This window comes from Rhinatrema bivittatum, chromosome 9, assembly GCF_901001135.1.
Source record: "Rhinatrema bivittatum chromosome 9, aRhiBiv1.1, whole genome shotgun sequence".
In the NCBI taxonomy this organism is placed as follows: Eukaryota; Metazoa; Chordata; class Amphibia; order Gymnophiona; family Rhinatrematidae; genus Rhinatrema; species Rhinatrema bivittatum.
The window spans coordinates 85,275,636-85,302,973 of NC_042623.1; positions in this window are offsets into that span (position 1 = coordinate 85,275,636).

Below are 27,338 nucleotides of genomic sequence, written 5' to 3' on the forward strand. Positions count from 1 at the left end.
TATATAAATTCATTTCCTATACAAATAACAAAGTAGTAGTATAAAGTCATTCTCTAGAAATGGTATAATGCATACAAATGATTTTTTAATGAATTCCTCTAACATTCTTGAAATATATGGCTAGCTATAATATAAAGGGAAATCATGCATGGACAATGCAAGGGATTAATCATTAAAAATATCTGCATATTACACCAGCAAAAAGTTACTCCTGTTATTATGCACAATACAGCATGCTGATTATTTTTATTCCACCACATGAATCATAAATTGAAGCTTTTTTCAACAGAAAAACAACTTTCTTTTTATCAGTTTAAAAATAAACAAATTAAAAAATGCAAGCAAGAAGCATTTCCTTTACTTAGTACAACTAAAATCCACTGACACGTCCCAGCCCCTCTTTTCCCTAAGAATTCCATGGAGAAAGTTTGACATGGGGAGCACTAGTTGCAGTGGCAATGGCACGGACTCCCATTGCTCCATCAGATTCCTGTGGAGGTGTCACATACTTTTATTTCTCCCTTCCAAGTCTCTCTTTCCCCTCACTTCTCCTCCCTTCCTCCTTCTCTCTCTCTCTCTCTCTCTGTTACTTTCCTCTCTTTCTTTCCTCTTGTCTCTCTCTTTCTCTATCTATGATCCCTCTCTCTCTCCCTGCCTCTACATTGGTTTTCTCTCATCCTTCCAAGGTCTCTCCTCCTTATCTGCTCTCCTTCCTTTTGTCATCATTTGTGCTGCTAGGCAGCCTCCCCACCAGCAGAGGTCCTCATGCAACCATGCTCACTCCCATCCTAGCCACCTCCTTGATGATACCATGACTCAGCAAAGCCAGCCCTATTTAGCCCAGCCTCTCCTACAACTCATTGCCTCTTCATCGAGTCACCTTGGCTCCTGGCATTGGCCCACTTTGCTTTCCTTGCTACTACATGGCCTCTGTGGCCTTCTTGTTCCAGTCTTGCTCTGTAGCCTCCTTCGCCTTCCAACCTTTTCCTGTAGCCTGCTTGCTCCAGTCTTGCTCTGTGGCCTCCTTCACCTTTCAGCCTTGCCCTGTTACCTTCATGGCCTTCCAGCCTTGCCCTGTGGCCTCCTCAGCCTTCCAGCTCTGTCCTGTGGCCTCCTTGGCCTTCCATCTCTGTCCTATGGCTTCCTCTGCTTTCTGCCCTGTCCTCTGGCTTCATTGATCTTTTAGTCTTGCCTTGTGGCATGCCTTGGCCTTCTTATTGTCTGTTTTACCTGTTTTGTCTTATGATACTTTCTGTACTTATTCTTTGTTTCATGTGTTTGTGATCCTTGCTCACTTCCTGTAGTCCAGTCCTAGTCTTGTCCTGTCCTTGTTGTCCCAGGCCTTGTTTCCAGTTATAGTCTCATCTTCAATCCTAGGCCTTGTTTCCCGTAACAGCCCTAGCTTCAGTTTCATGCAGCCACTTCCAGCCCTTACCTCCAGTCCTACCTGCTTCCAAGACCCACCATGTCTCCTGCCCAAGGCCTTGCATCCATTTCTAGACCTTGCCTCCATAACTGCCTGTCTCTAGACCTGCCTGGCTGGCCTTGTCTCAAGTTCCAGTCCACGTCTCCAGTTCTGCCTATCTTCAGTATCAGCCATGATATTTGGAGCTTGGCATAAGAAGATGCCATCATATATTTCTTTATTTAGGGGTACTTTTAACCTGCTTTTCTAAGAAAGATTCCATCCGTACAGGACAGACATTATAATATAATATTATAAACTCTAAAAGCCTTCTGGAAAACCAGGAGGCCAATTTTCAAAGAGTTTAGGTGCTTAACTTTTGGAGTTAGGCTCCAAGTTAGGCCAGCAGCCAGGCTGGCTGCTGGCGCGCCATGGTCCGGTCTGGGGGCTGGTCCAGAGGCCGCGGCCATGCCCCCGGAACGCCCCTGATGATGCGCCAGCCGCGACCCACACCCGACACGCCCCCGATGACACGCTGGCCACGACACGCCCCCGACATGCCCCCCCAGGAAAACCCCGGGACTTACGCACATCCCGGGGCTTTGCGCGCACCGGCAGCCTATGCAACATAGGCTCGGCGTGCGCAGGGGGAGCTTGGGGCAGGAAAAGAGATGGCTGAGGGGGGATATGATAGAGGTGTTTAAAATCATGAGAGGTCTAGAACGGGTAGATGTGAATCGGTTATTTACTCTTTCGGATAGTAGAAAGACTAGGGGGCACTCCATGAAGTTAGCATGGGGCACATTTAAAACTAATCGGAGAAAGTTCTTTTTTACTCAACGCACAATTAAACTCTGGAATTTGTTGCCAGAGAATGTGGTTAGTGCAGTTCGTATAGCTGTGTTTAAAAAAGGATTGGATAAGTTCTTGGAGGAGAAGTCCATTACCTGCTATTAAGTTCACTTAGAGAATAGCCACTGCCATTAGTAATGGTTACATGGAATAGACTTAGTTTTTGGGTACTTGCCAGGTTCTTATGGCCTGGATTGGCCACTGTTGGAAACAGGATGCTGGGCTTGATGGACCCTTGGTCTGACCTAGTAAGGCATTTTCTTATGTTCTTATGTTCTTTTTCTTATGGAATCTAATATCATGTAACAACAGTGTGCATTACTTTTCCCTATGTGCATCACTTTGAACTTGTCCACATTAAATTTAATCTGCCATTTTAATGCCCAATCTCCCAGTCTTACAAGGTATTCCTGCAATTTCTAATAATCTGATCACTACTCAAAACAATTTTGTCTCATCTGCAATTTTGATCATCTCACTTATCATTCCTTTTCCAGATCATTTATAAATATACAAGCCGTTAAGCCCGTTAAAACGGGCTACATCCCTCTGTCTCTCACCCCCCCCCTCTTTCTCTCTCCCCTCACTCTTCACCACCCCCTCCCTCACCCACTCCTCCCCACCCTCCCTCTCCTATCACTCACTCCCTCCCCCCTCTCTCCCTCCCTCTCACTCAGTCCCACTCACTCTCACTCAGTCCCCACTCCCTCCGTCCTCTCCCTCAGTCCCACTCCCTCCCTCAGTCCCTCCCCCTCACTCAATCCCCTCCTTCCACTCAGTCACTCCCTCCCCCCTCCCTCTCACTCACTCAGTCCCACTCACTCTCCCTCAGTCCACTCCCTCCCAGTCCCCCCTCTCCCTCTCACTCAGTCCCACTCCCTCCTCTCACTCAATTCCCTCCCCCTCACTCAATCCCTCCCTCTCACTCAGTCACTCCCTCCCACTCTCTCTCTCCGTCCCTCCCTCCCACTCAGTCCGTCCCTCCCTCTCTCTCTCTTCTCCCTCCCTCGCTACCGCCCGCTACCGCCGTCGCCACCCGCTACCGCTGTCGCCGCCCGCTGCCGGTACCGCCGCTGCTGCCACTGGACGCCGCCATTTTTTTTTCTTTCTGAAGCTGCCTTAGAGCGACGTGCTCGCCCGCACATGCGCGGTAGAGCTGGTCTCTACTGCGCATTTGCGGGCCGTCGGTCACAGGCCATTTATAAGGTAGATTAAATAGTATCGACCACAGTACACACTCCTCTGCTTACCTTTCTCCCCTGAGAAATCTGACCCTTTAATCCTACTCTCAGTTTTCTATATTTTAACAAGTTTGCAATCCACAATAGGACATTGCCTCCTATCCCATGTCTTTTTATTTTTGTCAGGAGTCTGGAGTCTTGTCAAACACCTTCTGAAAATCCACATTTATTAAACCTTTCAAAAAATGTAGCAGATTGATGAGACAAGACTTCCTTTGTGTAAATCCATGCTGGCTGTGTCTTATTAAACCATGCCTTTCTATATATTCTATGGTTTTATACTTTAGAATAGTTTCTATGATTGTTCCTGTCACTGAAGTCAAGTTCAACAGTCTATAATTGCCCAGACCACCACTGGAACCCTTTTTTAAAAAATCAGGAGCCCCCCTTCTGACCCCCCCAAGGCTTGCCAATAATCTCTGGGGGTCCAGCGGGGGTCCGGGAGCCATTTCATTGTCGGCTGCCAATAATCAAAATGGTGCCGATAGCCTTTGCCCATACTATGTCACAGAGGCTTTCGGCGCCATTGGTCAGCTCCAGTCACATGACAGGAGCACAAGATGGCGCCGATGGCCATGTGACAGGGGCTGACCAATGGCGCCGGTAGCCACTGTGACATGGTAGTTCAGAGGCTGCGCGTCACCATTTTAAAGAGCACGGCTGCAGAAACATGGGCACGGAGGAGGGCAAATGGATCCCGGGACCCCGCTGGACCACCAGGGATCTACTTTGTAAGTCTTGGGGAGGGATCGGGATGGGGGGGGTGGTAGTGTATGATAGATATGTAAAAAAAGGATTTTAAATGCTTGGGGTGGGTTTTTTTTAAGCTTCCTTTGCCGTTTCGCTTTTTGGCCCGGTTTCGGGTTTCCTCGTTTCGTTTTTTCGAAAAACGAGACGAGGAAACCCGAAATTTACCACGAAGTATCCGAGTCAAAAAACGACCCGGCAGGAAAAAACGAAGCACATCTCTAGTGCACACTAGTGCACCTTGCACGCACCGAGCCCTCGGGGAGACCAGCTGGCTTTCCCAGTTCCCTTGGAGAGAACTTTCCTTCCTCCCCCCCACCTTCCCCTACCTGTCCTGCCCCCCAGCCTGAAAAAAAAAACCCTGTACCTTTATCTCACAAGTTACGGGTGCCGGCCGACTGCCGGCGCGTGATCCCCCGGCCCATAAGCCGTGGAGAGGCCTCTGGCCATGTCACACACTGCCCTCAGACCGTCCCACCTCCACCCTGCCCCCAGACCGCCCATTTTTTCAAGCCCCGGGACTTACATACATCCCAGGGCTTTATGCAGGCCGCCGGGGCCTTTTGAAAATAGGCCCAGCACACGTAACCCTTTGAAAATCTGCCCCATTATGATCACTGTTGCCAAGTGGTCCCACTACCATTACCTCTCATACCAAATCCTATGATCCACTTAGAATTAGGTCTATAATTGCTTCCCCTTTCGATGGTTCCTGCTCCATGAAGCAGTTATGTATCTCATCTAGAAACTTTACTTCCCTAGCATGTCCTGATGTGTCAATAATGGGGTAAGTGAAATCTTACATAATTACTGTGATGCAAAATTCCATAGCTTCCTTAATTTCTGTTAGCATTTCATCTACTTGTTTATTGTCACCAGGTCAAGGGTAATATATCTTCACCCATATACTCTTTCCCATCCCACATGGAATTTCCATCCATAAAGATTCTTCTGTGCGTTTAGTCTCCCGCAGGATCTTTAGCCTGTTGGACTTTATGCCATCCCTAACATAAAGCCCTTGTCCCCCAAGTTGATCCTTCCTATCATTATGATATAATTTAAATTTATACCCTGGTATAGCACTGTCACATTAGCTATCCTTCTTTTATCAGATCTCTGAAATAAGAGCATAAGAAGTTGCCAAACTGGGTCAGACCAAGGGTCCATCAAGCCCAGCATCTTGTTTCCAACAGTGGCCAGTCCAGGATACAAGTATCTGGCAAGTACCCAAACATTAAATAGATCCCATGCTACTAATGCCAGTAATAAGTAGTGGCTATTCCCTATATCAACTTGATTAATAGCAGTTTATGGACTTCTCCTCCAGGAACTTGTCCAAACCTTTTTTAAACTCAGCTACGCTAACTGCCCTAACCATATCCTCTTACAATGACTTCCAGACCTTAATTGTACATTGACTGAAAATTAATTTTCTTTGATTTGTTTTAAATGTGCTACTTGCTAACTTCATGAAATGCCCCTAGTCCTTGTATTATCTGAAAGAATAAATGACCAATTCAAATTTACCTGTTCAAGTCTTTTTATGATTTTATAGACCTCTATCATATCCCCCGCAGCCATCTTTTCTCCAAGCAGAACAACCCTAACCTCTTTAGCCTTTCCTCATAGGGAGCCATTCCATCCCCTTTATCAGTTTGGTTACCCTTTTCTGTACTTTCTCCAATGTACCTATATATTTATTGAGATGCAGAGATCATAATTGCACACAGTACTCAATGTGCAGGCTCACCATGGAATGATACATAGGCATTATGTTGCCAATTAAGTCTACCTCTTCATTAAATGCTATATATTCTAACTCTCCCATCTTACTTTTTAAACTTCTAGCATTAGCATACAGACATTTATAGACTCTTATCCAATTTAAGAGACATTTTCCCATCAAAAATCAATCAGAGATTTATCTAAATTAAGGGAGTGACCCAGACCTTAACAAGTAATTAATTATTCCCTTGTATTGATTTATATAGATTTTATTGATGTATAATTTTATTGATATTTATTGTTTTATTATATTTGTTTGTAATCTGCTTTGTATTGGACTTTGTAGAATATTGTTGTAACTGTGCAACTGCCATTACAGGAATAATTTTAACATATTCCACTTTGGTAAAAATATGAAAGCTAGTTGAAGTATTAGTTTCTATTTCACTATCACATGATATCTCCAATGCGTTTTGTAACTTTGTCATATCTTTAAACTGTCTAAATTTTCTCATGCAAAAGCCACTTTTCAAGAGCCAATGCCATTTTTCCCACTACACATCACAATGCTCACTTTTTAAAAAATGCTTTTGACTACCATAATGACTAGAACCTTGTCTGCAACATCCTAATCTAAACCTTGGTCCACTTAAAAAATCTTTTAAAATTTAAGCTGCAGTTCAGACTCAAGCCACTGAACATCTACAATACTCTTTGACCATAATAACAATGTGAATGACATCAAAGACCTTATTCCATTAAGAACCCAAGTTGATATGTTTTGATTATTTCTGTGTTGTCTTTTTATTATAATTATATTGATTAGCTGGATAAATTATAAGTGGAGAACTCTGCTGAAAATAACTAGATAGAGTCCTAGGCCTGGATTTATGAAAATGCACTAAATACCGCATGCGATAGAAAAAGGGGCATGTTTTATGGCTCGCACTAATGGACATGGCCATTTTGTAACATATGCGTGTATATGTGCAAAAGATATAAAATAGGCTGTATGCATTTACATGTGCGTACAATTTTATATGGCCATGCGCATGTGCACGTAAATGCCGCCTCTGCCACGTAAGTGGGGGGATTTTGGTACATACGCATGCCGACTCAATTACTAATTTGTCCAGTCCATTCCCAGTTCACTCAGTTAAAGGATAGGACTTCCTAATCCCCTTAGTTAATAAGCTTCCCTTTTACCCTTTTAACCCTAGACCACATCCAAACCTGCCCCTTCTTTGTAAAAAAAAAAAACTCGTGTGTGTATCGGGAGATGTGCGCATACTCATGTGCTTTTTAAAATCCGTGCAGCTTGCGCCGGCCCAACTTCTACGCATATCTCCCAGCTTCGGCAAGTGTACGGCTTTTAAAATTCACCTTAAAGTGTGGATGTCTATTCCACTGTACTTCTTCAGCCCTACTCTTCTTTTTTATCTGTAAATTATTCCATTCTGTAGACATTTCTTCTACTTTTATCTTGAGCCTGACCTAATGCTCCTCATCTCACAAATCAGACATGTGTTGACTTGCAGGCTCAATACCCTTTCCTTGCTCCTTAACTGAGGGAGAGAAAACAAATATAGAAATGTAAAAGGTAGAAATGGCATGCCTAAACCACCCGGACACAAGCCTAACATGATCAATATTCCATCTCTAATAGAGTGCTTCCAACTGGGAGGACAATTAACAAAAAGATAACTGTCTCTTTCTTAGCATGGGTTCTCGGTATCGAATGGATGCACAGTGTTCAAGTAGACTCTTTTATTGTTTTGAGTCAGATGAAAACAGATTATAGCTCAACAACAAAAATTCTTTTCTTCCTCTTGGCAGCTTGATTACTCCCCTTTTCATCCTCACTATATAACTCAGGGATGATAAGTTCTGTAGCCCCCATTTCCCTTCTTACATTATCCCATACACCATCTGCACCAATTACAGTATAAATTCTGTTGGGAAATACTGTCATATCTAATCAATTCTTGTCCTATTTCAGTTGCTACCAATCAATAGGTGGAAGCTGCACCAATATAAAACAAACATTTCTTTTGCTATATTTTGTGGCCATATATATTTAGAGAGGAATTTGCAAACTGTCTGTGTTGGAACAAAGATTGCAAGTACTTTTTACTTGCTGATTTGCACCTATTTTCAAAGAGGAAGTACATGTATACTTTACCTTTGAAACTTGCTACAGGTAAAAAAAAATAATGGACATTTGTTCCTACCTTTTGTGTGGGTAGATTTCTCATGGAAAATAATGTGCATTCAGTTGAAAATGCAATCTGTGTGCATTTTTGCCCATCCCCCCCCTAGAAATGCCTCCATGTAGCTAAAAGTGCACATGCTGTGGAACAATGCAGATACTTAATTTTCAGTTACCTGGGCAATTTATGTGCATAAATCGCTGTTGATCCATTTAAGTGAGTTTGAAAAGTGTCACTTAAAGTACAGAAGATAAGACTTTTTTTTAAAATAGTGTTACATACAATATTCTCTTTGTGCTACTTATACATCTACTCTGCTTATAACTCTATTGTCTCCAAGCCTCTCAATTCACTAAACACACTACTTCTTTGATTTTTACAGTCAGAAGGATTGAATTGTCTTTAGCCCACAAACTGATAGATGTTGCTCCACCTATTGCTGTCACACTTTCCATGAAACCCTAAAGCATCATCTCCAAAAATAGCATTTTGTACTTTTATTCATATGATGGTAGAAATAATCAAATGAGTTGAAGAATATGTTTATCCCTAATTGGCATCAGGTTAGTCTTAGTAAGTGCTGATAAGGTATCAGCTATCTAACATTGTATTCTTTAGAAATGCATTTTATTTTTTGCTCATATAATCATCAAAAAATATCAGGGTCTTGCAAATCGTTTTCAGCTAAGCACTGAATTTTAACATATGTGCCAGGGGCCTCTTACTGATCTGAACAAATTCAATGAAGCAGGACAGAGAATATTGATTTGCTAATTACTAGTGCATGGACAATCCAGTGGACCTGATTTTCAAAAGTATTTACAAGCTTAAAAATGGATTTCACACTTGTAAATGCACTCTACCTGTGTAAGTGTACTTTTGAAAATTGCTACAGTATATGCCATTGAATTGTCCATAGGATTTAACTGTGCAAGTGCAAATCCTTGGGTGGTACCAGTATGCATGTGGACTTATGCACAGAAAGTTGCGCCTAATCCAGAGCAGATGTAATTTTCTGCAATGTTCAATTTCATGCATACATTCAAAAATCAAAAGTTTGTGTGCTAATGCTTTCCCACGCCAATTCCATCTGTTGCAATGCCCACCGCAAGAGTGAGGGAAAGTATGTGTATCATCAAGTTACACTTGTATTGTTCTGTGCACAATCCCACAGAGGATTTTCGAAAAGCTGATTTGCACTCTTTCAACCTTGTAGGGGTTAAAATGAGTTGGCAAACAGGTCCGCCTTGGAGAAACACCACTAGAGGGCCCAGAGCTTTCCACCTTAACTTCAAACAGGAGCCTGCAGACTCAGGAGGAGGCAACTGTTTTGTTTCAGAATCTACAAAAAGCTAGCAGGAAGCAGGAAAGGAGAAGAAATGTAGAACCAGAGTGAAACTATTGGCATCTGCAGAGCTGACAAAGAAACCAATTGAACCTTCTTCAAAGATCAGTAGCAAGTGGTGGCTAGGGATGTGCTTGGTGCTGGAACAAATAGATAATCCAAATCAAAAAATACCTTTTGAGTTCAGTTTATTCCATACAAAGTGAATGGCTGGGAGGATCCAAAAACAACAACAAAATGTTAATTTTCATATATTTTCTGATCCATTAAAGCTTATGGGGCAAGCAAAACTGCAGGTCAGACAGACTGGTTCAGTATCATCTTTATTCCTTCCTATTATGATTCCTATCAAGGTGAAACACTTTTTCAACCAGACTATCCTAGCTGGCAGATGCATGGATTGATAATGACTTCATTTTTTTTTTTTTTTTACCTAAAACTAAAAGCATTACTGAGTGGAGTTCAATGAAAGAGGAGCTAGGGTCTGTAACTTTGTGAGTTGCAGAGTGAAACAAAAAGTTAAAAAAAAAAAATTTAGACAGGAGAGTGGAAGATAGGCTTAGGCTGTAGCTTTTTGTCAGCGTGATAGGGTAAGATTAGGGTATTTCAAAAGGAATTAGAAAGTTATGAAGAGACACAATGCTTCACTTTCTGTGTGGTGTGGTTTTTTTCACTTTGGAAGGTGTAAAGCACTGCAGCCTGTCCTCTTTCAGTATTTGTGAATGTGTGTGTGTGTGTGTCGCTTATTCAGTGGAAACACAGTGCACTTACGCCCAAATTTTAAAAGCCCTGGGCACGTAAAAATCAGGGGTTATGCACGTGGCCAGGTCCCGTGTGTGCCGTGCGCATTTTTGAAAGGGCCCGGCCACGTGCATAACCCTCGATACGCGCACAAGTGCTGGGCCAGAAGAAAGGGGAGGGCCGGGGGTGGGGTCTGGCAGGGAGGGAGGGGGGTGCAGGCCGAGACAGTGCCATTAAACGCAGACCTGGGGAAGTGCACGCCGGGAGTTTACTTCTGCTCCAGAGGAGTAGTAAGCATAAAACCAAAAAAACTGGGGGTTAGGTAGCATAGGTTTAGGGGTCAAGGAGGAGAGGGGAAGAGGGAAGAAGGATGAGGTGAAGGTTAGGGAAGTTCGTTCCAAGCCTGCTCCTTAATTGGAGTGGACCGGACAGGAACTGGGGAAAAATGCTAATCGCGTTGCTGCGCGTAATTGAAAAATCCCTCCCCTGCGTGTGCAAATGGGGCACCCGCCCACACTGATTATAAAACCGGGCATGCACGTGCATGCAGATATCTATTTTTATAACATGCGTGCGTCGATGCGCGCATGTTATAAAAGTGGTGCGTCCATGTACGCACACCAGGAAAAGCGTGCGCATGGACACACGCGCGGAGGTTTTTAAAAAGTCTGTTTTTGTTACACAATAAAAGCAACTTTGTGTGTGTGTGTCCAAATTAATGGGCATATTGTAACACCAAAGACCCCCCAGGCAGTGCAACCAGTCATCTACATAAAATAAAACAAAGCCATTGCTGGTTGCATCAAAGGGTAGATGTGATGGCACTGGCAAGAATGTGAAAGAAGGAAGTTTAAGGGGGAAATTCTGTTCCTGTACAGAGATCGATAGTCAGCACAAGCAGCACATTTCCTCGGGTATAAACTTAGATTGTAAGCCCTCTTAGGATAGGGAAATACCTACAGTATCTGAATCTAATCTGCTTTGAGGTGCCTGAAAGATGGAATATAAATCGAATAAGCATACAAATAAATAACGATACTAGTGATCTCATCCCAGAAATCCATCAGTCAGATAAAACCTGGAAGAGAGGTGTCTGCTCCCATCCCCTCCTCCACTTTGATGCAGGGGCAGAAGAAGGCAGTCACTTAAGAGTGAGATCAGTAGGGGGGGGGGGGCTGTGTCACTAGTAGTAAAGAAGCTACAGGTAATACAAAACTGCCTCTCACTCCTATTTCCTCATGAGAACTGTCTGCAGAAGGTCTTTAAAGAAAGAAGTGATCCAGATTAATTATATCCAGGAATTCCGGAGTCAGAGGACATGAGAATCTAGGAAGATTTGGGGAGTCCCAGTTACTAATGTGCTATCCAGCAAACAGCTTCAGGAGGCAACATGTTATTATGTTGGGACAAAGAGCACACACACACACCCTCTTCCAGGATAAGAAGGTAGAAGAGAGTGTGATAGTTGCCCTTGGCTTTTTGCCTCCTAGTCTACCCCTAATCCTAGGCCAAGCATTAGCAACTACTGATCCAAAGAGGAAGAGGGGAGCCTACAAGATATCAGATATGCTCTGGAATTTGTTGCCAGAGGATGTGGTTAGTGCAGTTAGTGTAGCTGGGTTCAAAAAAGGTTTGGATAAGTTCTTGGAGGAGAAGTCCATTAACGTCTATTAATCAAGTTGACTTAGGGAATAGCCACTGCTATTACTGGCATCAGTAGCATGGGATAGACTTAGTGTTTGGGTTCTTGCCAGATACTTGTAACCTGGATTGGCCACTGTTGAAAACCTTCATGGAACCTTGGTCTGACCCAGTTTGGCAACTCCTTCTGTTTTTATGTACATGTGGAGGTACTTTAGACTGTAGAAAACTGGTGTTTGGCAGAATGCATTCACTATCATAAGACCATCAATAGAAGAAACATATTGGGCCATTTTACAAACAGTAGTACTACTAAGCATCATTTTGGGGAAAAAAAAACACATTAGCACTTGTTTTAGGGGAGGCAACCAGCACTACTTTGGGGACTCCATTTTTCACTCAAAGCAGCAGGAAAGCCAGAAAAAAGGGTTAGACTATCTCTCTGGCTGAGCCCCCTCCCCCCCCCCCCCCCCCCAGCACCTTATCCCAGTGTGAGGGCAGAGAAAAAAAAACCCTTACCCCTATATCACTGGAAACCGAAACAGAATGGATGGAGTGTTTTAAAACATTGCTGTCCCATAGTAAGAGACAGACAGCATGAAAATGGTGACAGGGTGCATTGGGGAAATGATTGTCTTGGATGACCAGCTCCCTAAGATTATGACTCGAAAGCTTTATTCAATTACGTGTCCAGCCTCACAAAAGCCATCACCCCAGCAATCCCAGAGGACCTAGCAAAAACTAAAGCAGACGAATTGGCTCTCTACTTCAATAGAAAAATATCCGACCTCCTGAATAAGCTGACTCCAAATGCAAGTGGACCTTCCAATACTTCATATATTCATCCAAACAAAGACATCACTCTCAACACTTTCGAACCCATCACTACCGATGACATCCGAACGATCTTGAAAAAAATGAAACCATCATCACACCCCTTCGACCAAATCCCTACCAAAATACTCTTACTTATCCCGGATACCATTTCTAAATCTCTAGCCGACATTATAAATTGCTCCCTAGCCCAGGGTATCTACCCAGATGACCTTAAAACAGCTTCAATCAAGCCCCTACTCAAAAAACCAAACCTGAACACCAATGATCCCGGCAACTTCCGCCCCATCTCTAACCTCCCATTCATATCAAAAATTATGGAAAAACTAGTTAACACACAGTTATCCAACTACCTGGAGGATCACCAAATACTATCGCCCAATCAATTTGGATTCCGCAAAGCAGCAAGCACGGAAACACTATTGCTCTCTCTTACAGACTTCCTCCTAGCCGGCATCGATAAAGGTCACGCATACCTTCTAATTCTCCTAGACTTCTCGGCGGCATTCGATACGGTTAACCATCACATCCTACTAAACCAACTGGCAAACATTGGAGTTTCAGGCACTGCACGGACCTGGTTCAAAACCTTCTTGGAGAACAGAGGATACAAGGTTAAAATCCACAATAAAGAATCTCAATACCATCTGTCTTCACAAGGGGTGCCACAGGGTTCCTCCCTTTCTCCAACCCTTTTTAATATTTACCTTCTCCCACTCTGCCACCTTCTTACTAAACTAAAACTAAAACACTTCCTATTCGCAGACGACGTGCAGATCGTTATCCCCATAAATAAATCCATTACAAACACATTAGAATTCTGGGAGAGCTGCCTAACGGAGATCAAACACCTCCTCAACAGTCTGAACCTGATTCTCAACGCTTCAAAAACAGAATTCCTCATCATAGCCCACGACAATAACAAGATCACCTCAAATCCACCAGCCAACCTGCAAACCACAAACGTAAGAGATCTAGGAGTTATCCTCGACAACCGCCTAACCCTAAAACCATTCATTAACCAAACGACCAAGGACTGTTTTTACAAATTATACATCCTCAAAAAAATCAGACCGCTCTTCCATTCCCGCGACTTCAGAACAATTTTACAATCAATTATATTTTCCAAGCTGGACTATTGTAATTCCATTCTACTAGGCCTTCCAGCTTCTCATACAAAACCGCTACAGATGGTGCAGAACACAGCTGCCAGAATTCTGACCAACTCTAGGAGATTCGACCACATAACCCCGATCCTGATAGCCCTTCACTGGCTACCTATTCAATACAGAATAATGTATAAGTCCATAACTTCCATCTTCAAAGTCATCCATCATCTCGCACCATTAAATCTACAAATCCCCCTGGAAAAACACTCCACAGTCAGACCAACCAGGAATTGCTATAAAGAAACATTACAGGTTCCACACGCCAAAGCCTTCAAACACAAATCACTTGAAGACAGAGCACCATCAACAGCAGGACCACGCTTATGGAACTGTATCCCATCAGAGCTGCGCCAGGAAACATGCTTACTAACTTTTAGAAAAAGACTAAAAACCTGGCTTTTCAGAAAAGCCTTTCCGATCTTAGATTAACCCAGGTTAATATTATCCCTTAATTACTTTTTCAGAGTTCACATCATCTCATAACTCCATTATAAAGTCTTAATCATCCACCACCTACTCCAGACCAGGACTGCTCTCAGTCCGGGTCTTTAAGTTACATATTTTGTAAAGATCCATTGTAAATGCATTTTTTATTAATTGTTATACTCTCTTCTTCTTCTTCTTCCCACTCTCCCAGTTGTATAATTCCTTGTTCATTGTAACTGTATTTTCTGCACCAGTTAGTTGTTCCAGTTCTATGTTTAATGCACAAACTGTTCAATGTAAACCGGTTTGATGTGACCCCTGGTCGTGAAAGCCGGTATAGAAAATAGCTAAATAAATAAAATAAAATAAATGTAGAAAGTAGGATTTAAGGGATGCCACACTTCTGAGCCCCCAGTTACAAAGTGCCCTCCTACATAACATTCAGTTGGTATTTTATTTCCACCGTGTACAGTCAGTGCATTACTCACATGTAGGCACAGCTGGCTAAGGTGGTAGGGAATACCTTGATAACATACAGGTAGAAGCTGGTTGAGGCATGGGCAGACAGCAGCTCTAGTTAGGGTAGATGAGCAGGGTATAGGTAGACTATGCTGCACACCTAGCTGATGGATATCAGCCATTAGGAATGTCAATTTGTTTCAAATGAATTTTAAAAATGAGATGAATAAGGGCAATTTGATTGATTTGGATGGCCCTGAACCGAACTGGGGGCATCACGAATGAAACAAGCCTTATTCATTGCATTCAATTAAAATTAATGATTCGGGCCAAGGCCTAGGCCCGAGCGTGACTTTGAGGTCTCTTACCTGATCCATTGGAGGTTATCTGATGGTAAGGCTTGGCCTTGGGTCCCGAAGTCTGGGCCTAGGCTGGAGCTGAGGCCCAAGCCTGATACCATGACGCCACCCAGAGGCTGGGTTCTGACACCAGAGCCTTGGCCCAGACCCAGGCCTGATGCCACGATCTGGCCTGAAGGCCAGGTCCCGATGCCAGGACATAGACCCGGACCTAGGTCCAATATCGGGGCCTGGTCTGGAAGCTGGGTCCTGACACCTGGGCTTTGGCCTCGGGTCAGGCCCAAACCTAGAGCCAAAGCATCAACGCTGCTCCCTTCTCATCCTCTTCTTTCTTCTGATGCTGTCTGATAGTGTTGTACCAGAATTAATTAACTCCAGCGCAATCACTCAGTGGACAGCACCATTCTGATGTACGGCAATTTTACAGCAATGCCATACATTAGGCGCCTTTTAATTGGGTGAATGTAGTAGAGTTAAATAACTCCAGTGAAAGCCCAGGAAACGGTGTCAGAAGAAAGAAAAGGATGATGAGGGAGAAGTGGCAAGCCCTGGGCTCTGGGCCTGGTCCTGACCTGAAGCTGAGGCCCAGGAATTGGGTTCAGGTCTCCAGGTCAGGCCCCAGCATCGGGCCTAGGCCCTGGCATTGGGACCCAACCTCCAGCTAGGTCGCGGCATTGAGCCTGGTTCTGGGCTCTGGCCTAGGACGAGGCACAGGTATCGTGACCTGGCCTCTGAGCCAGATCTCAGCATCAGGCCTGGGTCCGGGCTCCAGCCTAGGCTGAGGCCCAGGCATCAGGACCCAGCCTCTGGGCCAGGTTGCAGTGTCGCACCTGGGTTCATGCTAAGGCCCTGGCATCAGGACCCAACTTTCAGGCTGGGCCACAGCGTCAGGCCTGGGTCTGGGCTTTGGTACTCTTAGGCCCAGGCATTGGGAATCCGGCCTTCAGGCCAGGCCCCAGGGTCGGGTCTGGGTTTGGCCAAGGTATCAGCCTTGGCTAATCCAAGGCTTCGGTATGGGCCCAGGTCTCGCCAGTGGATCCATTCCGAACCGGATAAGTGGGGTGGGATCCTGGTCCTTGCATTTTTCCCGCCAGCTGGGCAGGAAACCTCATTTCTAATTGTTAGCCTTTTTTTTTTTGTTTGATTTGGGTTTTTTCTCACAAATTAAATGAATTAAACAATCCATGAACTGAAATTCATGGGAAAAAAAACCTCCCAAAAACAAACAAAAGCAAAAAAGAATATATTTCCCCTTCTCATCCCTATCAGCCATACCTCAGTAAATATCTTAGCGGCAATAACTGTAATGTTTTGTTGCTTCTCTTATTCCCTTTGTATCAAAACTTTAAATATTTGATTTATTTGTTCTCAGACTTTTTTATGTTGCTGATAGATTTAACACAATAGAGATAACATATTTTCATTAGGGCAACTAACAGGTACTATGTGTCTATATTTTAGCCCACATAAATACAGCCAATATATAAACACAGGTTACCTGTATACTATGTGGTTGAATATTTGCTTATATTGCTAAAAGTGTAGAAGGACATTTAAACTAAAATAATTTTGTAAAGTATGCTACATGCATCCATGTTTTAAATTCTAATATATGCATGTAGTTTTCTCCCCCAACCAACTTACACCTCAGGAATGACTGCAGTGTAAAGTACATGCATTGTGAAATCATGTGCATATTTTTAGCTGACTACATATCCACTTACTAAGATTCAGCCATTCTACCATGTAAGCCCCATTTTTAATCCTCTCATTCCTGATTTAATATTTAAAAATTCACCTGTCCTGGCCACAGATTCAGATTACATATTCATTTACAAAGGGTAATTCATGCTACATATTCATACTCTTTCAATTGTCTCCAAAATTAAAAAAATCAGCTTCATAGTGCATTAGTCTTCTAATATTAGCTTCCCTTAAGTTCCACACATATTTGCTAAACATTAAACATTTTTGGCTTTTGTTTTACAATCAAAATAACTATATTATTATTGTTATACTTAAAGTAAATAGCCACTCCATCAGCATAATTAATTTAAAAAGAGAGAAGTATTTGCCTCAGTATGACCTGAGATCATGCATGAATTGCAAATGTTAAAGAAAAATATAGAAAAATGTATATGTTGCAGAAAACTAGAAACCTTCCTTTAATAAATTTTGAATTTATAAGTTCCCCACCTACCCAGTCTGGAGGGGATCCACCGGCGAGGCCTAGGCCCAGGACGAAGCCTTAACCTTGTGAAGCCAAGGTCATGGAGATCTACCACCCTCAGCCTACTCAAGACCAATGCTTTGGCTGAACCCAGACCCGACACCGGAACTGGCCCAGAGGCCAGGTCTTGATGCCTGGGCCTTGGCTTGTGCCAGAGCCCAGAGCCAGGCCTGACTCCGCAAACCATCCTGGAGGCTGGGTTATGATGCCTGGACCTCGGTTGGAGCCCAAACCCAGGCCCAACACTGTGACTCGGCCTGGAGATTGGGTCCCAATGCCAGGGCTTTGGCCTGTACCCAGGCCTCATGCCGCAACCCTGCCCAGTGGTTGGGTCCTGACTCCGTGGCCTCAGCTCAGACCTAGGCCCAATGTCGTGACCTAGCCCTGGACCTAGGCCTGATGCCAGGGCCTGGCCTGGAGTCCAGGTCCTGATGCCTGGTTCTCGGCCTCAGGTCAGGCCCAAGCCAGGAGCACAGGCCTTGCCGCTGCTCCCTAGTCATTCTCTTCTTTCTTCTGATGCCATCCACTAGGGTTGCGCCACAGTTAATAAACTCTGGCACATTCACCGCAGTGGATGGTGCCATTTTGTTTATGGTTTTTCTGTACAATTGTCATAAATCAAAATGGTGCCATCCACTGAATGAATGTACTGAGTGAATGCGCTGATGCCCAAAGTAAGGGCCATGGTCTACGCTCTAGCATAACAATGATGACTCAGCCTAGGCCTAGTGAAGTGTTTTATTAATAATCAGTCAAATACAGCCCCTGAAGAAGCATTGAAACATGATTTGCATCATGTTGGCGTTTGTGGACTATACACATTCACAGTAGCCTAAATATACAGATAAGTTTTGATTTTCTTAGAAACTTTTTTATATGCACAAAAAATATTTTTGAAAACTTTGTAGAGACCTATGATTAAAATTGATGAGCGATATACCATCTGGGTGGTTGACACAATGTTTGTGTAGTTGCTAATAAATGAGATAATATTCACGCAATAGATTTATGATGGTCTCAAATGAGTTATTTATTTATTTCAAGGCGTTTATATACCGGTATTAGTTGTAGACATCATACCAGTTTACATTCGAACATTTATTATAATAATAATTTGTGGTTCACATTGAGTGGAATTTCCTGTGAGTTTCTTCATCAATGATGTATTCTGCCATGGATGAATAGGTTTATTTTGTTATTGTTTGTGAAATAATACTGTAGCACCCTAGAATGCTTGTCTTGAGTGACTTCAGTATTCACATAGATACCACAAACTCTCCTTCCTTTCAAGATTTCCTATACTTGCTGGAAGTAATGGTATTTTTCCAACTGATCTATGAACAAGTGAACAAAGCAAGTCACACCCTATATCTAGTACTAGCACCAGAGACACTTCCCCAAGAATTATCAGCTAATATCATCCAAATCACCCTGCTATGCTGGACAGACCACTACCTGATACAACTTGAGATGCTAGCATTTCTAACCAGAAAACTAAAAAAGGTAGACTTCACAAAGCTGTTCACGCCAACTGCATACCTGATCCCAGAAAGTTTCCTACAAATCCTCAATGAATTAGAAAATAGAAAACCCACTGAGACCATCACACCTGGCTTAGTAAACTCTGTCACTACAATTGTCAACTCCTGGAACACCAATCTCATGAAAACCATAGAGGTGTTTGCTTTAGTGAAGGTCACTAGCATAAAAACCATAGCCCAACCCTGGTATACACTGAAATTTAAGGAATTAACACAAATAGGAAGAAGACAGCAGATGTCTTATTCCAAGGCAACCATGGAAGCCAAGACTATTTCTCCAAAACAATTGGCCATGCAAAATCTTGCCAAGAGAACTCTTCCAGACAGTTCATAAGCTCCAGAAAGCGAATTCACCTTTATCTCCTTCTATAATCACAGATATTTATTATAATACATTTGCCAAGTTCTTTATCAACATGATTAACAGCATCAGAGCAGATTATAGGATTCGTAAATCTTGCCCCCACTACCTCAGAAGATTCAGAACCCCAGGAATGAATGGATTATAGTGGGCTGGCTCTGGTAGGATTATACCTGTGACAAAGAGATACTCACTATCACAAAAGATACTGGTTCATAATGCCTTTTCTGTATTGGAAAATGAAGATCATCTAACAATCAATACTAAAGTGGAATCTAAAAGGAAATTATATACCCAAAGCACACAGAAATCCTGCAACACTGTCAAGATTCACAGCAGAAAGCTCCTTGTATTGGAAGACTCTGGCATCAGAGGCATTAATCTAGGAACTTTTAAGGGGAACACAATAGTTAAATGCCTTCCAGCATCCTTGGATAGTAGAAATGTAAACCAGATAGTCAATGTGATTAATGATGAAAGTAAAAACTCTAAAATCGATATTATCATCCATTTCAGAATCAATGACCTTGCTAGAAACAGAATTTACACAGTTCAGAGAGATATCAAGAATCTGGGGAAACAGAATGGGCACATTACCAAGAAGTATTGCCTTTTCAGAAGTGTTACCTGTTCATGGAAAGGGAAAAGAAAATCCATATAGACAAATTCAATAAATGGCTCAAAACCTGGTGCAAGGATGAAAGTTTTGGATACATTGGGGGCTGAGGTCATCTGTGGAACAATAAAAGACTACATGGTAAAAATTGCGTATATCTGTCAGTGGCAGGAAAAAGGATTCTAACATATATATATGAGGATTTTGCAAACTGTTGTGATCATCTCTTGGAACAACAGTATATAAAACACCCAAATAAATAAATAAATAAATAAATAAATAAACAAATAAATAAATAGACAAATAAATAAATAGTGCCCCCTCTTACAGTAGTATAAATAGTTAAATTATATGTGAGCCTCTACAGTCTCTCTCTCTCTCTCTCTTTCTCAACCGTGATTAAAACCTTTTCGGTTGGTAATATGCCTGCGGTGGATTACTCAGCATGCAATGTGAAAATAACATGGGGTGCAATATATTTATTGCGGAAAATACCTATGTGATGTGGTAGTGGACAAATTACCCTAACCACACCCCTTTTTTATCATAGGTGCTATTTATAGCAATTTGATAAATCTAGGTCTAAGTGAAAAATTCAAATCACATATCACTAGGCATTTAACTAGAGGATGAGGGTGCCAGAAGAAAGTTAGAATGTCACCCCTAACAAATATGTGAAGTGGGCAGAGAAGAGGTATGGGCCTTGTAGGAATAAACACTGTGAATCCATAAAGCCTGGAGGATGGGAATGAATAGAAGAGGTATGGGGGTGGCTTGCGGGAATGACTGCTACTACCTGGTGATTAATACCCTTATTCAATAAACATTCACATGGTTAATGAGACTCCAACATTGCTCTATGCTTCAACAGCAAGAGGAAATGTGGAAAAGAGGATTTCATTCAGGCAACAACCAACAAGGTAGCACAATCTGGGTAAACAAATAAGTGTGGGAGTAGCTTGCTTGTTGCGGCGGTTATTACCCCAAACCAATTAAGCCTGATTCTTCACTTTGAATGCATATCCAGCATAAATATCTGCTTCAACAGCAGGGGAGAATGAAGAAAAGAGGATTTATATTCAGACAACAACCAACAAGGACTGAATTGCACAGTCTGGGTAAACAAATAAGCGTGGGAGTAGCTTGCTTATTGCGGCGGTTACTACCCCTAACAAATTAAGCCTGATACTTCACTTGGAAAGCATATCCAGGGCAGCTCACTGCTTCAACAGCAGGGGAATGAAGAAAAGAGGATTTATATTCAGACAACAACAAAGGACTGAATTGCACAGTCTGGGTAAACAAATAAGCGTGGGAGTAGCTTGCTTATTGCGGTGGTTACTACCCCTAACAAATTAACCCTGATACTTCACTTTGAATGCATATCCAGCAATGCTCACTGCTTCAACGGCAGGGGGAATGAAGAAATAGGATTTACATCCAGCCAACATTTAACTAGTCATTGATCTGAGCAGTATGACTATACAAACACCGGGGGTATCTTGTTCAATACGATGGTTATTACCCTTAAACATTAAGCCTTATACTTCACTTTGATACAGCTCCAACACTGCTCTCTGCATCAATGGTGGGGGTGGAAGGAAATTAGAATCAAAAAGCTATCAATAAGGGCCCTGAACTCAGTGGTCAGATTAACAGATACGTATGGGAAAATAAGTGTGAAAGCTTGCTGGGCAGACTGGATGGGCTTATTGGTCCTCTTCTGCTGTCATTTCTATGTTTCTATGTTTCTATATATAAATGAATAATATCAGTTAATACAGCAGGTGAGAAAGAAAAGCTGCATGCTCCAATGGTGGAGACAAACTTAAATATTTCTGCTATTACAGAAACATGGTTCAATGAGGTTCATGTAGCCAGACCGAGCTACAACCTCTTCAGAAAGTATGGAGAAGACAGAAACAGGGGAGGAGTTGCTCTTTATGTCAAAAACTGTTATGAACCCTCCTGTAGCGGTGCTACGGGAGGCTCCTTACCTCTACCTGGAGGCTGCTCCGGAACCAGGGTCTCGCCTGCAAACTATCCAGGATTTGCTCCAGGGCCTGGGAGGCCTCGTTATCCTTGGGGCCTGCCCGAGGCTGCTTGTGTTTGCATGAACTTCCTGGCTTGAGCCATGCCCTTTTCCCTAGGGGCCGGCCCGCAGCACTTCTCCATAGTTATAGGGCCAGCTAGGTGTGGACCTGCCAAACTCCTCCCAGGGAGTCGCCGGTCTGCAGCCCTATAAAAGGACTTCAACTTCATTCTGGCTTTGCCTTGCAACGGGCCTACCATCCGGTTCCCTGTTGCTCCGTGCCCCGGAGTGAGCTGCCTTTGGAACTCGCTCCGTTCCTGCCTGCCTTTTACGGTACCTGCTTGGTTCCTGCCTGCCTGCTACAGCATCTGTCTGGTTCCTGCCTGCCTGCTACAGTACCTGCTTGGTTCCTGCTAGCCAGCTACAGTGCCTGCTTGGTTCCTACTTGCCAGCTACAGAGCCTGCTTGGTTCCTGCTTGCCAGCTACAGTGCCTGCTTGGTTCCTGCTTGCCAGCTACAGTTCCCGCCTGGTTCCAGTACCGGAGTCTTGCTACAGTTCCTGCCTGGTTCCAGTTCCCGAATCTAGCTACAGTCCCTGCCTGGTTCCAGTACCCGAGTCTTGCTACAGTTCCTGCCTGGTTCCAGTACCTAACTCTTGCTACAGTTCCTGTCTACTGTTCTAGTCTGGTTCCAGTTCCCAGTCCTGCTCATCAGCCTGCCCGCTCCAGTCTCAAGATCATCTACCCGCCTAAGTCCCAGCGGCCGGGCTCCTACGGGCTCCTCCCGGGAGGGGCTTCGGCTTCCAAGGGTGAACCCTTACCTAAGTCCCAGCAGCTGGGCTCCTACGGGCTCCTCCTGGGGGAGCACCAGCTTCCAGGGTGAAGAGTACCACTACGTCCTGCCTGAACATCTGCCTCCCGGCCTGCGGTGTACCAGAGACATTGAACCCCTTTCCCAGTCTCCTGCAGGTCAGCCCAAGGGTCCACTAAACTGAGACTCCATAACAAAAACAATATCCAAGCATCTGAAATACAGGGGGCATGGGGAAAGGAAGAAATGCTGTGGGCTGTCTTATAAAAAGAAGATGGTGATTCCATTTTCGTTGGTATGGTCTAGAGATCTTCAAATCAGATCCCTTCAAGGGGTTATGCGCAAACAAATGGTAATTGAACCCATGAGGGGAGAAGTGATATGCGACCTAGTGCTTACAAATGGGGATAATGTCTCTAATGTTCAGGTAGGTTCTCACCTGAGCACCAGTGATCATCAGATGATATAGTTTGATGTAGCTGCAAGAAGGGAGAGAAGTCACTCTAAAATCCAAGTTTGAGATATCAAAATTACAGACTTTGGTAAAATATGGACATACTCTGAGGAGGAACTAGAAGACTTGGAAAAGATGGGAGAAGTGGATCAATGGTGGAACAAATTAACAGGAGTTATTATTAAGAAAACAAATCTCTATGTAAGAAATATAAGCAAAAATAAAAGGAAAAATAAACCTATTTGGTTCACAAAGGAGATGGCTAAAAAAATAAAGGCAAAAAGAACAATGTTCAAGAAACACAAGGGATCCCAAAAAGAGTAGAATGGGAACAATATCTGGTGAAGTTGAAGAAGATGAGGAAAGTAATCAGGAAAGCAAAACATTAAGTGGAAGAAAGGATTGCCAAAGAAGTTAAGCGAGGAGACAAAACATTTTTCAGATATATCAGTGAGAGGAGGAAGGGCAGAGGTGGTATTATCAAGCTGAAAGGAGACAAGGTACAATATGTGGAGGGAGATGAAGAAATAGCAGAAATATTAAATAAATACTTCTGTTCAGTGTTCGCTAAAGAAAACCCTGAAGAAGGACCATTACTGCTTGACAAAAGTGCAAATGTGAGTGCGGTATGGGAAGAACTATGAAAACTGAAAATCGACAAGACCATGGGGCCAGATGAGGTACATCCCAGGATAATAAGGGTGTTCCTGGAAATGGGAGTAGTGCCACAAGACTGGAGAAGAACAATTGTGATCCCGCTTCTCAAAGGTGGTAGCAGGGAGGAGTCTGGAAACTACATAGTGGTTAACCTTACCTCAGTGGAAGCTCTGCTGAAAGATAGGATCGTGAACTATCTACAATCTGGGGGATTGCTGGACCCAAGACAACATGCTTTTACCAGAAGAAGGTCATGCAAATGAATATGATTGATTTTTTTTTATTAGGTGACTAGAGAATTAGATGAAGAAAGAGCACTTGATGTAGTTTACTTGGATTTTAATGAAGATTTTGATGCGGTCCTGCATAGGAGGCTCATAAATAAAATGAGAAACATAGGAGTGAGTGCCAACATAGTGGAATGGATTACAAATTGGTTGACTGACAGAAGTCAGTGGGTAATGGTAAATGGAACCAACACTCAAGAGAAAACAGTGTTAAGAATAAGTGGACTCCATGAAGGATTGGATTTAGGAACAGTTCTGTTCAATGTCTTTGTGAGAGAAATTGCAGAAGGGTTAGAGAGAAAGTTCGTCTTTCTGTGGATGATACTAAGGAGTAGAGAGAATGAAAATTGATTTAAGAAAGCTTGAAGAATGATCAAAAGTTTAGCAGCCAAGAAGTGCAGAGCCATGCACTTGGGGTGTAGTAATCCAATTGAACTATATGAGATAGGGGGTGAAATACTGTATTGTGGGTTCCTGAAGGATGGGAAGTCTCTGAGAATAATACAGCAGACAAAGAAACCACAGGAGCCAAATATATAATATTTATATATGTGTGTGTGTGTGTGTGTGTATGTGTGTATCATATGAAACAAACCACTTTCTTATAAGAATGATTGTTAGTAGAAACTAGGAAACAAGTCATACAATCAATGGAGCAGATTTTTAAAAAGTACACGCGCGCGTACTTTTGTTCGCGCACCTGGCGCAAACAAGAGTATGCTGGATTTTAATAGATACGCGCGTAGCCGCGCATATCTTTTAAAATCCAGGGTCGGTGCGCACAAGGCTGTGCAAAATAGGCAGCCTGCGTGCGCCAAGCCGCACAGCCTGCCTCCATTCCCTCCGAGGCCATTCCGAAATTGGAGCGGCCTCGGAGGGAACTTTCCTTCCACCTCCCCCCACCTTCCCCTCCCATCCCCTACCTAACCCACACCCCAGCCCTATCTAAACCCCCCCACCTATATTCTAAAAGTTACGCCTGCCTGAGGCAGGCGTAACTCGCGCACGCCGGCCGGCTGCCGGCGCGCGATTTCACGACCCGGAAGCAGTTTCAGAGGCCTCTGCCATGCCCCCTAAATGCCCCCGGGCCGGAACCACACCCACAGCCCCACCCCCGGAACGCCCCCAGATGATGCGTCGGCTATGACACACCCCCGACACGCCCCCCCAGGAAAGCCCCGGGACTTACACGCATCCTGGGGCTTGCGCACGCCACCGAGCCTATGCAACATAGGCTCGGCGCACGCAGGGGGTGGAAGGGGCAGCTTTTCGGGGGTTACGCGCATATCTTATGCACGTACCCCTTTGAAAATCTGCCCCTCTATGAGCAAATTAAATATCTTTTCCCCCAGTTAAAAGGGATAATTATATATACAAATGGCCTAGTGATAAGTAGTCCCTTTCCTGAATGAGTGTTCTCTATCTCATCAGATGGTGACCACAAGCATTATCTCTATGAAGACTGGAACAGTACCAGGGATCTCACTTCATGCTCAGCAAGTCTCTGGTCTGTGCTCAATGGAGAGTCTGAAGATTAGTGGTCTCTTAAGCTGGTAGTTAACACCTGCACTGTACTGATTTCTTTGTTTCCCTTCTCTCCTTAAAGCACTACCAAGATAACGTATAAGAAAAACAATGTTTCAGCATTACTCTGAAATGCTAGTTTTCATTGGGGTAGATTTTTTTTTTTTAAATTTCTCAGAATTTTTCAAAATACAATCAAGAATACCTTGCTATACATGTATGAAGTCCTCAATTAGGGGGAATTTGAACTAGAAACTTTTAAAGGCACATCATTCACAGTAAACTCTTAGAAAATAAACAGACAATCACACTAGGGTTGTCTACTTCCATCTTTCAGAGCTATTTTGTTATATTACTGAGGAGTTGTGTCTCCCGAATTTAATTCACTATGTTTATCTGTAAAAAACTTTATCAGTTGCGATGGCTGAAAAAAACAATACTTTACATTCTGATATGTAATACATTTGCATGGAAATTTTAGTTTGAACAGTGCACCCATTTGAAGCAATTTAGGCCTTAAATTAAGAAATTCTTTTCTCCTCCTTTGAGTATCCTTAGTGACATCAGGAAACATTCTAACGTTCAATTGACAAAATTTCTCTTTAATATTTCTGGAAAACAATTTCTGGACCCACTATTTATCGGAATTCAATAAGAAGGAAATAATCATAGTAGCTGGCTGGGCCATTTCTAAATTTGTAGATTCCAGAATTTCAGTAACATTTAAAGGTGTTATAGACTGAAATTCTCGTTTCCAAGCTGGAATATAGTATATTTGAGTGAGGGGAGGAAGTGCTTGCTGGGGAATTTTAAGAAATTCTAAAGCAAATTTATTCCACATTTCTTTTGCAGATAGAGCTGGCAACTTCGGGAAGTTTACCAGCCTTAAGTTTCTACTTCGCAATTGATTTTCTAAGTTTTCAATTTTTCTGGACAAATATTGGTTTTCTTTTATTATTAACTCATTTTGAATACTTAGCTTTTTCAGTTCTTGACTATTATTCTCAATTACATGATCTCTCTTTTTGTCATCAAGAACTACCTTATTGACCTTAGTTTCTAGTCTTTCTATGTTGTTAACTATAGGTTTCAATTGCAAAGTAACATTTTTGTTTAAAACTACTAAAGTTTCCTAGATAACCTCTAAAGAAAATACAGGCGGTCTTACAATTGGTAATATTTCAGCTTCATCACAACCTGTAATATTTTCTTGTGACAACAACAAACCCTCTATAACCTTCCCCTCTGAAAAATTGACCATACTGGTCACTCCTGCAGATTGAACCAAAGTTGTTCACCACTCTTATCAAGACGCAGGGTTCTCAGGGGGGGCTCTCTGATCCGGAGACAATGAGATCTCCCAATCACGAAGGGCTACCATGCCTTCCTGCACCACTTCAAGTGATACTTCACTCGGTGTTATGACTTCCCTTCTGATGTGGGTGTTCATGGTGCCCAACACCGGACTCGCTGTTGTACTTTCTATTGTAGGCCTCTCTCTTGCCCTACGTTTGCAGATTGAGTGAAGCACATCAAAAGGGAAGTATCAGAAGAAAGTTAAAAGTACTTAGCTTGAGTAGATCGCCTCTCCTCGAGTTCCCCCAGTGGAGACAAGAAAGTTGGGGGAGCTTCTTTGATGTAACAAAACCAAGATGTGGACCAAAGCCGCACG